Source organism: Lolium rigidum, chromosome 1 (genome assembly GCF_022539505.1).
Source record: "Lolium rigidum isolate FL_2022 chromosome 1, APGP_CSIRO_Lrig_0.1, whole genome shotgun sequence".
Lineage (NCBI taxonomy): Eukaryota > Viridiplantae > Streptophyta > Magnoliopsida > Poales > Poaceae > Lolium > Lolium rigidum.
Genome location: NC_061508.1, coordinates 156,851,950 through 156,865,338, shown reverse-complemented (window position 1 = coordinate 156,865,338; position 13,389 = coordinate 156,851,950).

Genomic DNA, 13,389 nt, shown 5'->3' with positions numbered 1-13,389 from the left:
GAGGCATCATAACCTGTCCTTTGAATCTCTGATATATTTGTGAACTGTGATACAGTGGAGAACATATTAACTTAACCAAAGATTTATTCAAACAATTATTCATATAACTCTTGGCAGAAGTGCATCTCCTTTTGGAGGAAAAAAGACTTCCCAAAAGTAGCTACAGCGCTCCAAATGTGTAAAATTTAGAATCGATCATGTAGACTTGGGCTACTCGGATACACACGAGTCCCTCAATCATAAGTTTATATAGAAGATACAATGTCGATGCTAGCCTAGAGTATTGGACTAGGACGTCTATGTTTAGCCTAGAACGTGTCACATACGATCACGTTTCCTAACACCCTCCATTAATCACAACTTTGACAAGTTGAGATTATGTTTGAAGTCCTCAAAAGCTTTGATCGGAAGTGGCTTTATGAACCCGTCTGCAACTTGATCTCTGGAAGAAATGAACCTTATCTCCAGTTCCTTCTTCAACACTCGTTCTCTGATAAAATGAAAATCAATCTCGATATGCTTTGCTCTAGCATGAAAGACAGGATTGGTTGACAGATATGTTGCTCCCAAGTTGTCACACCATAAGCACAGCCTTTGTGTCAATCTGACTCCTAGATCACCAAGTAACCACTGAACCCAGATCATCTCAGCTGTTGCATTAGCTACAGATTTATACTCTGCCTCTATGCTAGATCTAGACACAATTGCTTGCTTCTTAGCACTTCAGGAGATTAAGTTTGGTCCAAAAAACACAGCAAATCCCCCCGTGGACCGACGGTCATCTAAATATCCTGCCCAATCTGCATCTGAGAAGGTACTGGTCCCATGTGTGGTTTTGGTAATTAATGACAATCCCTATGGACTAATATTTGCATTGAGTTATAATTTGTAGGTGTTGTCCATAGGCAATGCTTGAACCATTTGTTGGCTTGAAGATTGCAATAAGAAGAAATTGATGAAGGATGTCAAGTGTCAAGTATGTCTTGAAGATGAAGATGAAGTGAGCCCTCAAGTTACTTCAAGACATCAACATGATGAAGAATGAAGAAATGAGCAAGTTCAAGATGAGCCATCTCGAAGAGAACCTTTGCTTGAGTCTTGCCATCCAAATGAAGAAGATCAAGTCTCAAGTATGTCTTGAAGATGAAGATGAAGTGAGCTCTCAAGGTTAACTTCAAGACATCAACGAAATGAAGTGCAAGTTCAAGATGAGCCATCTCGAAGAGATCCTTTGCTTGAGTCTTGCCATCCTTATGGTGATCATGGATATGTGAAGATGCGCCGAAGAAGAATCTCTCCCATGGTGGATTATGGGGGAGCAATCCACAAGACTTCGTCAAGCAAGCACAATCAAGAAAGGCGTTCCATCTTGTTGAGGTCAAGATCGTCGTCATCGAGCTCAAGTGGAATGCGCAAGTATAAGGTTTGCTCTTGATAGGGTTTCTTTCTCACCGGTCTCATAGTGTAGTTGGAGACCGGTTTATAGTTTAGTTGCGGTACTATCAAGAGGGCTCTCGAGTGAGTAACTCGATCGTATCATTCGGAGAGAGCTCAAACCTTTGCATCCTTGCATCATTTTTCTTGGTTATTATTTGGACATTATCCATGTGATGTTTTAGAGCTTGTGCTTATTCTCATGACAAGCTCTAGTTCATCGAAAATGGATTTCGCATAGATCACTTGTTGCGTTTTCGAGTTTAGTTCATCATCTTTCTTGGTTTTATTTGGATCTTATCCATGTGATGTTTTAGAGCTTGTGCTTATTCTCATGACAATCTCTAGTTCATTGAAAATGGTTTTTGCATGGGCAACTTGTTGCATTTTCGAGTTTGGAGGTTTTACCGATATGACTTTTTTAGATAGGTCAAAACTTTCATCATTTGTCTCTATCCTCCCTTGTTTGACTATGATGGTTTCCTACATGATCTTGTAGAGCTTGTTCCTAGCTTCAAAACAAGCCCAAGATCATCAAAATCGGAGTCCGGATGCTAAAGTTATGCCCCTTTTAGTTTTGGTGTTTCTGCAGTTTTCTGGGGGGCGGATAATCCGGCCCGAATGCCAATTCCGGGCAAATATCTGGCCAAATATCCGGCCAAATATCCGGCCCGAGTCCAGGGGCGATTTTCGGGGGGCGGATAATCTGGCCCGGGGCGTATTTTCCGGCCTGGGAGGTCCCAAACGGTCATATTTCGTTGGGAGGGGGCATATAAGACCCCCTTCTTCCTCCTTGGGCTGGTTGGTTCACTCTCTCTCTCTCTCTCCCCTCCATTGTTGTCCTTCAAAGCTTGCCCTAGTTCTTGATTCCTCCCATGATTCTTACATATTCTTGAGGGAAAAGAGAGAGGAGATCTAGATCTACATCTTGACCAATCAAATCCCTCTCTTTGTGAGGGGAATCCACTAGATCTAGATCTTGGAGAAATTTGGTGTTCCTCCTCTTATTTTGTTCTTCCTCTCTTATTCCCCCAATTGCTTTTGTAGCTTTGTTGGAATTTGAGAGAGAAGTACTTGAGCATCTTTGTGGCGTTCTTGCCATTGCATTTGGTGCATCGGTTTGAGTTTTCCACGGTGATTCGTGGAAGTGAAAGCAAGAAGGTTGTTACTCTTGGGTTCTTGGAACCCTAGACGGATTCTAGGCCTTTGTGGCATCTTAGTGGTGTTCTTGGGGACTCCAATTAAGTTGTGGAGATTCTTCAAGGGCAAGGCCTTTGTGGCATCTTAGTGGTGTTCTTGGGGACTCCAATTTAGTTGTGGAGATTCTTCAAGGGCAAGGCCTTTGTGGCAATTTGTTGGGAGCCTGCAATTAAGTTGTGGAGATAGCCCCAAGCTTTGTGCGGGTTCGGTAACCTCCCTAAGGTTACATAGTGGATCGAGGACATCCCTCTTGGTGGGAATTCTCTAGGAGAATACGGTGGCCCTCGTGCATTTGGAGTGACTTGTCCTCCACACCGCTCCAACGGAGAGCAGCACTCGCAAGAGTGTGAACTTCGGGCTACATCGTCGTCTCCCGCGTGCTTCGGTTATTCCTATACCCGAGCTCTTTACTTATGCACTTTACTGTGTGATAGCCATCGTGCTTGAAGTTATATATCTTGCTATCACCTAGTTGCTTGTATTGCCTAGCATAAGTTGTTGGTGCACATAGGTGAACCATTGCTTAGAATAAGTTGTTGGTGCACATAGGTGAACCATAGTATATAGGCTTTGGGCTTGACAAAGTAAACGCTAGTTTTATTCCGCGTTTGTTAAGCCCATCTCGTAAAAGTTTTAAATCGCCTATTCACCCCCCTCTAGGCGACATCCGTGTCCTTTCACCAGTGTAGATGATGACTTCAGAAACGTGAGTCCAACGGTGACAGTTTGTTTGACATACCGAACAATACGCTTTGGTGCCGTCCAGTGACTAGTAGTGGGAGCATGCAAATACTGACACACTTTATTAACAGCATATGAGATATCTGGCCGAGTCAAAGTAAAATACTGCAAGGCGCCAACCATACTTCGATTATGTATTTGGTGTTGTCATTTGTACCCAGAAGAACACCCTGATGAGTGCTAATGGCATGTGAGGCAGCTCCTTCTGACGGTAAAGCACACGTCCGTTGGGAACCCCAAGAGGAAGGTATGATGAGTACAGCAACAAATTTTCCCTCAGTAAGAAACCAAGGTTTATCGAACCAGTAGGAGATGAAGGCCACGTGAAGGTTGTTGGTGAAGGAGTGTAGTGCGGCGCAACACCGGTGATTACGGCGCCAACGTGGAACCTGCACAACACAATCAAACTACTTTGCCCCAACTTAACGAGTGAGGTTGTCAATCTCACCGGCTTGCTGAAAACAAAGGATTAAACGTATGGTGTGGAGAATGATGTTTGCTTGCAAAGAACAACATAGAACGATGATTGCGATAGGTTGTATTTCAGATGTAAAGAATGGACCGGGGTCCACAGTTCACTAGTGGTGTCTCTCCAATAAGATAAATAGCATGTTGGGTGAACAAATTACAGTTGGGCAATTGACAAATAGAGATGCATATACAAATCATGATGACTACTATGAGATTTACTTAGGGCATTACGACAAAGAACATAGACCGCCATCCAGCATGCATCTATGCCTAAAAAGTCCACCTTCGGGTTAGCATCCGCACCCCTTCCAGTATTAAGTTGCAAACAACAGACAATTGCATTAAGTATTGTGCGTAATGTAAACAATACAAATATCCTTAGACAAAGCATTGATTTTTTATCCCTAGTGGCAACAGCACATCCACAATCTTAGGGGTTGCTGTCACTCCCCCAGATTCAATGGAGACATGAACCCACTATCGAGCATAAATACTCCCTCTTGGAGTCACAAGTATCAACTTGGCCAGAGCCTCTACTAGCAACGGAGAGCATGCAAGAACATAAATAACACATATATGATAGATCAATAATCAACTTGACATAGTATTCCATATTCATCGGATCCCAACAAACACAACATGTAGCATTACAAATAGATGATCCTGATCATGATAGGTAGCTCACAAGATCTAAACATGGTAGCACAAGAGGAGAAGACAACCATCTAGCTACTGCTATGGACCCATAGTCCAGGGATGAACTACTCACGCATCAGTCCGGAGGCGGGCATGGTGATGTAGAGCCCTCCGGTGATGATTCCCCTCTCCGGCAGGGTGCCGGAGGCGATCTTTAGAACCCCCCGAGATGGGATTGACGGCGGCGGCGTCTCAGTAACTTTTCTCGTATCGTTGCTCTCGGTACTAGGGTTTTCGTGATGGAGAGAATAAATAGGCGAAGGGGCAGAGTCGGGGGACGGCCGAGGGGCCCACCCCATAAGGCGGCGCGGCCAGGGGTGGGGCCGCGCCCCCCTATGGTGTGGCCGCCTCGCGTCCCCTCTTCGTCTCCTCTTCGGTGTTCTGGAAGGATCCGTGGAAAATAGGACCGTGGGCTTTTGTTTCGGCCAATTCCGAGAATATTTCCTGTGTAGGATTTCTGAAACCAAAAACAGCAGAAAACAGGAACTGGCACTGCGGCATCTTGTTAATAGGTTAGTCTCGGAAAATGCATAAAAACATTATAAAGTATGACTAAAACATGTTGGTATTGTCATAAAACTAGCATGGAACATAAGAAATTATAGATACGTTGGAGATGTATCAAGCATCCCCAAGCTTAGTTCCTGCTCGTCCTCGAGTAGGTAAATGATAAAAACAATAATTTCTGAAGTGACATGCTACCAACACAATCTTGATCAATACTATTGTGAAGCATATGAGATGAATGAAGTGATTCAAAGCAATGGTATTGTTATCACCAGATTTTAACCGAGTCAGAGGTGGGCCGCAATCAGGATGGGTTTAAAGAAATATACATGGAGGATTACGTGAATCGGCCTTTTATACCAAGATGGGCTTAATTGCCCGTGTATCTGTAACATATTAGATCGCATCTTAGTTTAGAGATAGAAACTTACTCGTGCACGGTTTAGTGCACGCCCACATTAGAAAGTCCCCTGGACTATAAATATGTACCTAGGGTTTATGGAATAAACAACAACTCACGTTCAACCCAAAACAAACCAATCTCGGCGCATCGCCAACTCCTTCGTCTCGAGGGTTTCTATCGGGTAGCGACATGTCTGCCTAGATCGCATCTTGCGATCTAGGCAGCACAAGCCCCACGTTGTTCATGCGTTGCTCGTATCGAAGCGCTTTTGATGGCGAGCAACGTAGTTATCATTAGATGTGTTAGGGTTAGCATTGTTCTTCGTTTAAGCATGCTTACGTAGTGCAACCCTTGCATATCTAGCCGCCCTCACGCCTATCTCGGGTGTGGGGGCGGCACCCGCTTGATCATTATTTAGTAGATCTGATCCGTTACGATTGCTCCTTGTTCTACAAGGATTAGTTTAATATCTGCAATAGTTAGGCCTTACAAAGGGGGAGGATCCGGTGGCACGTAGGGTGGCGTTCGCAAGTCCTAAACAGGATGTTCCGAGGATCAACTTCATGTTGGTTTTTAGGCCTTGTTTAGGATCGGCTTACGAGCACCGTGCGTGGCCGCGAGGCCCAACCTGGAGTAGGATGATCCGATTATGCGGTGAAAACCCTAAATCGTCGTAGATCTCATTAGCTTTATCTTGATCAAGCGGGACCACCAAGTATTCGTGCACCCCGTACGAATCATGGGTGGATCGGCTCTTTGAGCCGATTCACGGGATAACCCGAGAGCCGATCGAGGCTCGTATTTAACGTTTACATGTATGCCCTGCGAGGAAACTAAGCGAGGCATCCCCATCACCTTCCCGACCAGGTATAGGTCGGGTGGCACGCCCTTGCACTTCGCATCGCCGCGTGTGACCGGAAGAGCATTGCGGGCCGTCGCTCGGAGGGGTCTCGGCCAGCCGCAGCTCTAGGCTCTTCCCGGCTCTACGGTGTTGACAAGGCCGCTGCCCGCCGGTGGGTTTTGGCAGTCAACACATTCTGGCACGCCCGGTGGGACAATCGTCTACATAAACCACATCGCCATCTAGATCTGAGATGGCGGACGGCACGCCAGTCACCTGCGAGGAGCTGCCTGACGAGCTCAAGAAGCAATACAACGAGATCAAGGCCACCCTCGAAGCCGACCTCATCGGCTCCTTTCAGAGAACCCGTTCCCATGGCATCAGATGGAAGGGATTCTCACCGCAAGGTGCACTCGATGGGATAGACCTCTCTGCCCGTCGGAGGAACGCACCAGGGGACTGCGGCAGGAGATCAACTACTTGGTGGCTCACTCGCTACATCGCCACTGCGAAAACTTGGTCAACGTGTTGGAGCGTGTCGCTCGCGCGTAATCCGAGAGATCATGAGCCACCGGTACTCGCTGTCGGGACCAGCTCTCGGGACTCATCAAGGAGAGTTGCCATTCCGGTCCCGTCCACCGCTGCCATATGCGTTGGCAGCACACTGCTGAAGTGCCGACTACACCGGCATTCCTCGTCTACAAGATTGGTGGTGACCCTAGTGACTACCGGTTCTTAATGGAGGCGCCTAAGGAGATCCCTCAAGGATACGCGTGCACGTATGTGCCGGATTGTGGTGATCGGGCACTCACAAACCAGGCCACAACATCGGGGACTCCGGCGAAGACGGGAGGAACGTCGACAACGAGCTTGAGAAGCGGACGTGGCTAACTAAGTACGCCACACCGACGAAACTCCCGAGCCCGGCTCCTGCGGTTGGCTCGGAGCTGGAAAAGCAAACATGGCTGGCTAAGTACGCCACCCCGGCGAATCTTCGAGTGCAACTCCTACGGCCGGCACGGCGGATCAGATCGGTACCATGCGAGAGACCGGTTCGGCATGGTGCCGAAAAGAAGGGCGATCGGCTATTCCAAGCCGTACCCCGACGATTACGAGATGATCCCGCTGCCACCTAAATATCGGCTCCCCGACTTCTCCAAATTCGGTGGATCGGATGGCTCCAGCTCCATCGAGCACGTCGGCCGATATTTGGCTCAACTAGGACCGGCTTCGGTGTCGGATCAGCTACGCGTGAGGCTCTTTTCACGGTCCCTCACGGGATCGGCTTTTGGATGGTACACTTCTTTGCCGGCAAACTCCATCCAGTCTTGGAAGCAATTGGAAGAACGAGTTCCATATGCAATACCATTCGGAAGCTTCCGAGTCTCGCATTGCCGATCTAGCACAACTACGTCGAAGCGCGGGGAAACGGTGACGAGTACATCCGGCGCTTCGGGAATCTTAGGAACCGATGTTATTCGGTTCGTATAAGCTGAAAAGGAAGCGATCGAGTTGGCGGTAGCAGGCCTTGCAACACAGCTCAAGGACATGGCCTCCCAAGCGAGATTATCCCTCGGCGGCGCACATGGTTCGAAACTATCGGCATATGAACGGCGCCACCCGGACCTGTACCAAGACAAGTTCAAGCGTGCGGTAGTCATGGTCGATACGAGAGGAAGATGAAGCGCTGCGGGAGACCAAGAAGTAGCAGATGGCTGAGTGGACTCGGGGAGGAACCCCCGTGTCCCGCAAATGGGTAAAGCCACCGGGGCCGCCCGGGGATTTGATTTTGACGTGACCAAGACCGAACAAATCTTCGACCTCCTCGCTCAAGGAGAAACGAGTTGACGATTCCCGAAGGTCTCAAGTTCCCCACGGCGAAAGAGCTGAACGGAAAGCCGTACTTGCAAATTCCACAACTCGCTCTCCCATGCCACCAACGACTGCGGGGTGTGGCGTCGGCACATCCAAGCGGCGATAGAGAAGGGGCGGCTAATTTTCAACCGATGCGCCATGAAGGTCGACACCCAACCCTTCCCCGCCGTTAACATGGTGGAAGTCACCTACCCCGAGGATTGCCGGCCGGGTCCCTCGTTCGGCATAAACATGGTAGGACTCGGGAACCACTGCGGCAGAGATGGAGATGAGGGCAGCTGCTCTCATAGCAAGGATACGAGAGGAGGCCGCTCCACGCGATCGGCTCCGTCATGATGGCAAGCGCTATGTCACGAGAGGGAGAGGTGAAGAATATAAGATATCGGCGACCCCTCTGCGATCACCTCCTCAACAAATATGTGAGTCGGTATGACCAACGCCGACGGTCCAATTATGATGATGAAGGAGATCGTCCGGCTAGAGAAGCCGAGAAGACATCGTCGGCGAGGATCGCGATGAGGAGGAGCACGAGCGCTGTGCCACGGAAACATCAAGGGAGCAAGATGACAACGCCGGACATCGGGACTGCCCCTTCTTCGGACAACTGCTGGGATTCGGGAATGAGCCGATTGCCCACAATCGGCAATTGCCCGAAATGCAACAAGAAGAAGAAGGAGGCAGCCAACGTGTCCGTGTTCGAGCGCCTAGGGCCTCTCCCGCCACAAAGCAAACGCGGCTGAGTCACCTCGTTGGGCAGATCTTGAGGATTCGAGAGGACGAGGGAGAAGTAGAAGAAGACGGTACCACCGGCCAAGGTGGTGCCACGACGGACTCAGCCGTTCCCAAAAGCGCGGGGTTCAGCGATTGCGCGGCACTGGAGGAAGCCGAAAGGTTATACCTGCATACGCTAAGGAAGGCACGACCTGATCTGGCTGCAAAAGTTCAGCGAGCCCTGGATGAAGAGGGTCGTCCACGGAAAATGGAGTGGCGCCCTAAACAGAGGAAAGCCGATGATGAGACATCGGCTGGTACAAACATGGTACTCGTCTTGCCGACAGAGATTAGTGCTCCACGACTCTACGGTGCACTCAAGGTGGACGACAGCAAGCGCATCAAGTCAGAGGTTGGGTTGGTTTTATCCAGCCTAACCGAATAGCAAGTTCAAACCAATGAGCAAATCGGGTAAGGCTGATCCTTGTGATCGGCCCCAAAAATTTATGAAGGGAACTTACAAAACCTTCAACGAGCAAGCAACGTGGAGGCCGATTCCGGCAATCGGCCAAAATTATCCTCACCCACCATTACTGCTCGGGTTCAACATGTTATCCAACGAGCCGATACCATCAATTCTCTTGATAGAATCGGCTCGGGGGGCACCCAGGTATATGAAAATACGAGGATATGCAACGGAAGTATCTCATCTTCTGGTAATGGGTATTGGGATATGGGGGCCGATGCACAGGACGGCCGTAAAAAAAAATATATATATGAAAATTCGAAAATTTTCGAGCACAGCCGATGCAGCAGGCATCGACTTAAGGATGTGGAAGCCGATGTGTGGCCATCGACTCAAGGGGGATAACTGTTATGATCAGAGGGTCAATGGAGCACGAAGAGGGTTTTAATGAAAGAACTCCTTAATGGAGTAGCTTAAGAGCTTCGATCCTCTCTTCAAGGACAAGGCCAAGAGCAGCCTGGACGTGCGGATCAGGTCAAAGATGGATTGCATCAGGTCCACCAAAGGGAAAGCTCGGGGGCAGCTCACCTTGAAGGCTTTCCGCTTAGAGAAGCCGATTTGTGTTCAAATCGGCTGGCTCTGCATAAGGAACTTCCCCACACACGATCAAGCCCAGGTCTATGCAGCTCATTTGCGTATCCTTGTCTCTGTTTTGCCTTGGCTGAGACTCGGGGGGCAACAGGCCTGGTAGATGTTCTATTGAGGAACCGATTGGGGTACCATCGGCTGATCTCTGTTGCAACCTTCTTCACAAAACGATGCGCTCGCTAAGGAGAATCTCTGAAACTGGTGGGAGAATTAGGGGCTCTCTTGGAAGTCCCACAGTATCTACTGGAAAGAGAATCATCAGTTGAAGGATGGAAGGGTGAATGTCAAAGGACTGATGCGTTGCTATCGGCTCATTACGCATTGGCAAAGGGGACGAATCGGCAGGGTCAGCATAAGAGAGGATCGGCTAAATCAAGCTCAAAAGGAAATCAGCAAAATCGAATTGAGGAAAAAGTTCTTCATTAATAGGCGGGATTTCTTACATCAAAGAGCTGATTGCTCCCAGAAGGAAATATTAGGGGATACATTGCCCCATCTACTACTCACTGACCCTATGCTAGAGGTCCTATCTACGGGCCGTCACTGCCCTCATCGTCATCCTCAGAGCTCTCATCGGCACTGCTGCCGATGGGCTCCTCGTCGCTACTCCCGTAGCCCTCCACGGGGGCTTCATCCCCGTCTTCGTCGTCGCTGCTGTCGTCGTCCCACCACATGCGGAGGCGCTTCGCTGGCGGGTAGCCCTCGAGGGAGTCGTCGTCGTCCTCCTCCTCCTCCTCCTCTTCCTCCTCCCCCACCCCCTCGGAGGAGGTGAAGTCGTCCCAGGAGAAGCGATCGTCATCGCTCTCCTCCTCCGATTCCCCGTCGGCGAGGAAACGGAGGTCGCTCTCCCCGTCCGTCGAGGACTGGTCGTCCTCGGACCGGATGGAGAAGTCATGGTCGACTCCTCCCCGGCCGCAATTGCGCGACGGGTGTTGGCCGCATGGACCGCCGCCGGGTTGTGCTCCGGCGTCGGCTCGCGGGACATGGAGGACTGGCTGGAAGGATCCGATAGGGCAGAGGAGGAAGAAGACATGATGGCGCAGGAGGGCTTTTGGACTGCTAATGCGAGAGGGATGCAGAGCAGAACTGTTCATAGCGGTTAAATAAAAGGGGATATGGTGAAAATTCAATGCCACGGCAGTTTCCGAGGAAGTGGTGCTTGAAAGAAAGAGAAAAGACTGCCAAGTCACGCGGAGAAGTTGAGAAGGCAAGTCATCATGGTGACGGATACTGCGACGGTTCTGCCACGACATGACCCGACGAAAGAAAGCGTAATGATTTTGGAAATGCCATTTCCAAAACCAGGGGGGCATGTGTTATCACCAGATTTTAACCGAGTCAGAGGTGGGCCGCAATCAGGATGGGTTTAAAGAAATATACATGGAGGATTACGTGAATCGGCCTTTTATACCAAGATGGGCTTAATTGCCCGTGTATCTGTAACATATTAGATCGCATCTTAGTTTAGAGATAGAAACTTACTCGTGCACGGTTTAGTGCACGCCCACATTAGAAAGTCCCCTGGACTATAAATATGTACCTAGGGTTTATGGAATAAACAACAACTCACGTTCAACCCAAAACAAACCAATCTCGGCGCATCGCCAACTCCTTCGTCTCGAGGGTTTCTATCGGGTAGCGACATGCTGCCTAGATCGCATCTTGCGATCTAGGCAGCACAAGCCCACGTTGTTCATGCGTTGCTCGTACTTGAAGCGCTTTTGATGGCGAGCAACGTAGTTATCATTAGATGTGTTAGGGTTAGCATTGTTCTTCGTTTAAGCATGCTTACGTAGTGCAACCCTTGCATATCTAGCCGCCCTCACGCCTATCTCGGGTGTGGGGGCGGCACCCGCTTGATCATTATTTAGTAGATCTGATCCGTTACGATTGCTCCTTGTTCTACAAGGATTAGTTTAATATACGCAATAGTTAGGCCTTACAAAGGGGGAGGATCCGGTGGCACGTAGGGTGGCGTTCGCAAGTCCTAAACGGGATGTTTCGAGGATCAACTTCATGTTGGTTTTTAGGCCTTGTTTAGGATCGGCTTACGAGCACCGTGCGTGGCCGCGAGGCCCAACCTGGAGTAGGATGATCCGATTATGCGGTGAAAACCCTAAATCGTCGTAGATCTCATTAGCTTTATCTTGATCAAGCGGGACCACCAAGTATTCGTGCACCCCGTACGAATCATGGGTGGATCGGCTCTTTGAGCCGATTCACGGGATAACCTGAGAGCCGATCGAGGCTCGTATTTAACGTTTACATGTATGCCCTGCGGGGAAACTAAGCGAGGCATCCCCATCACCTTCCGACCGGGTATAGGTCAGGTGGCACGCCCTGCACTTCGCATCGCCGCGTGTGACCAGAAGAGCATTGCGGGCCGTCGCTCGGAGGGGTCTCAGCCAGCCGCAGCTCTAGGCTCTTCCCGGCTCTACGGTGTTGACAAGGCCGCTGCCCGCCGGTGGGTTTTGGCAGTCAACAGGTATATAGTTTTGCTAACAAAAAGATAATGACTAAACAACTGAATCATATAGCAAAAAACTTTTCATGAATAGTACTTTCAAGACAAGCATCAAAAAGACTTGCATAAGAGTTAACTCATAAAGCAATAGATTCAAAGTAGAAGGCATTAAAGCAACACAAAGGATGATTAAGTTTCAGCAATTGCTTTCAACTTTCAACATGTATATCTCATGGATAATTGTCAACACAAAGTAATATAATAAGTGCAATAAGTAAACATGTAAGAATCAACGCACACAGTTGACACAAGTGTTTGCTTCTAAGATAGAAAGAAGTAGGTAAACCGACTCAACATAAAGTAAAAGAAAGGCCCTTCGCAGAGGGAAGCAGGGATTACTCATGTGCTAGAGCTTTTTATTTTGAAATCATGGAAACAATTGTGTCAACGGTAGTAATAATTCATACTTGTTATGCATAAAACCTCCTATAAGTTGCAAGCCTCTGATACGTCTCAAACGTATCTATAATTTCTTATGTTCCATGCTACTTTTATGATGATACACACATGTTTTATACACACTTTATGTCATTATTATGCATTTTCCGGAACTAACCTATTAACGAGATGCCAAAGTGCTAGTTCCTGTTTTCTGCTATTTTTTGTTTCAGAAATCCTAGTAAGGAAATATTCTCGGAATTGGACGAAATCAACGCCCAGCATCTTATAATTCCACGAAGCTTCCAGAACACCGGAGAGGCACCAGAGGGGGGCCCTGGGGGCCCCACACAAGTGGCCGGCGCGGCCCAAGGGGGGCGCGCCCCCCTTTTGTCTGGCTGCTCCGTAGCCCTTCCGACTCCGCCTCTTCGCCTATTTAAGCCTCCCTGATCTAAATCTTCGAGACGAAAAAGCCACGATACGAGAAAAGTTCT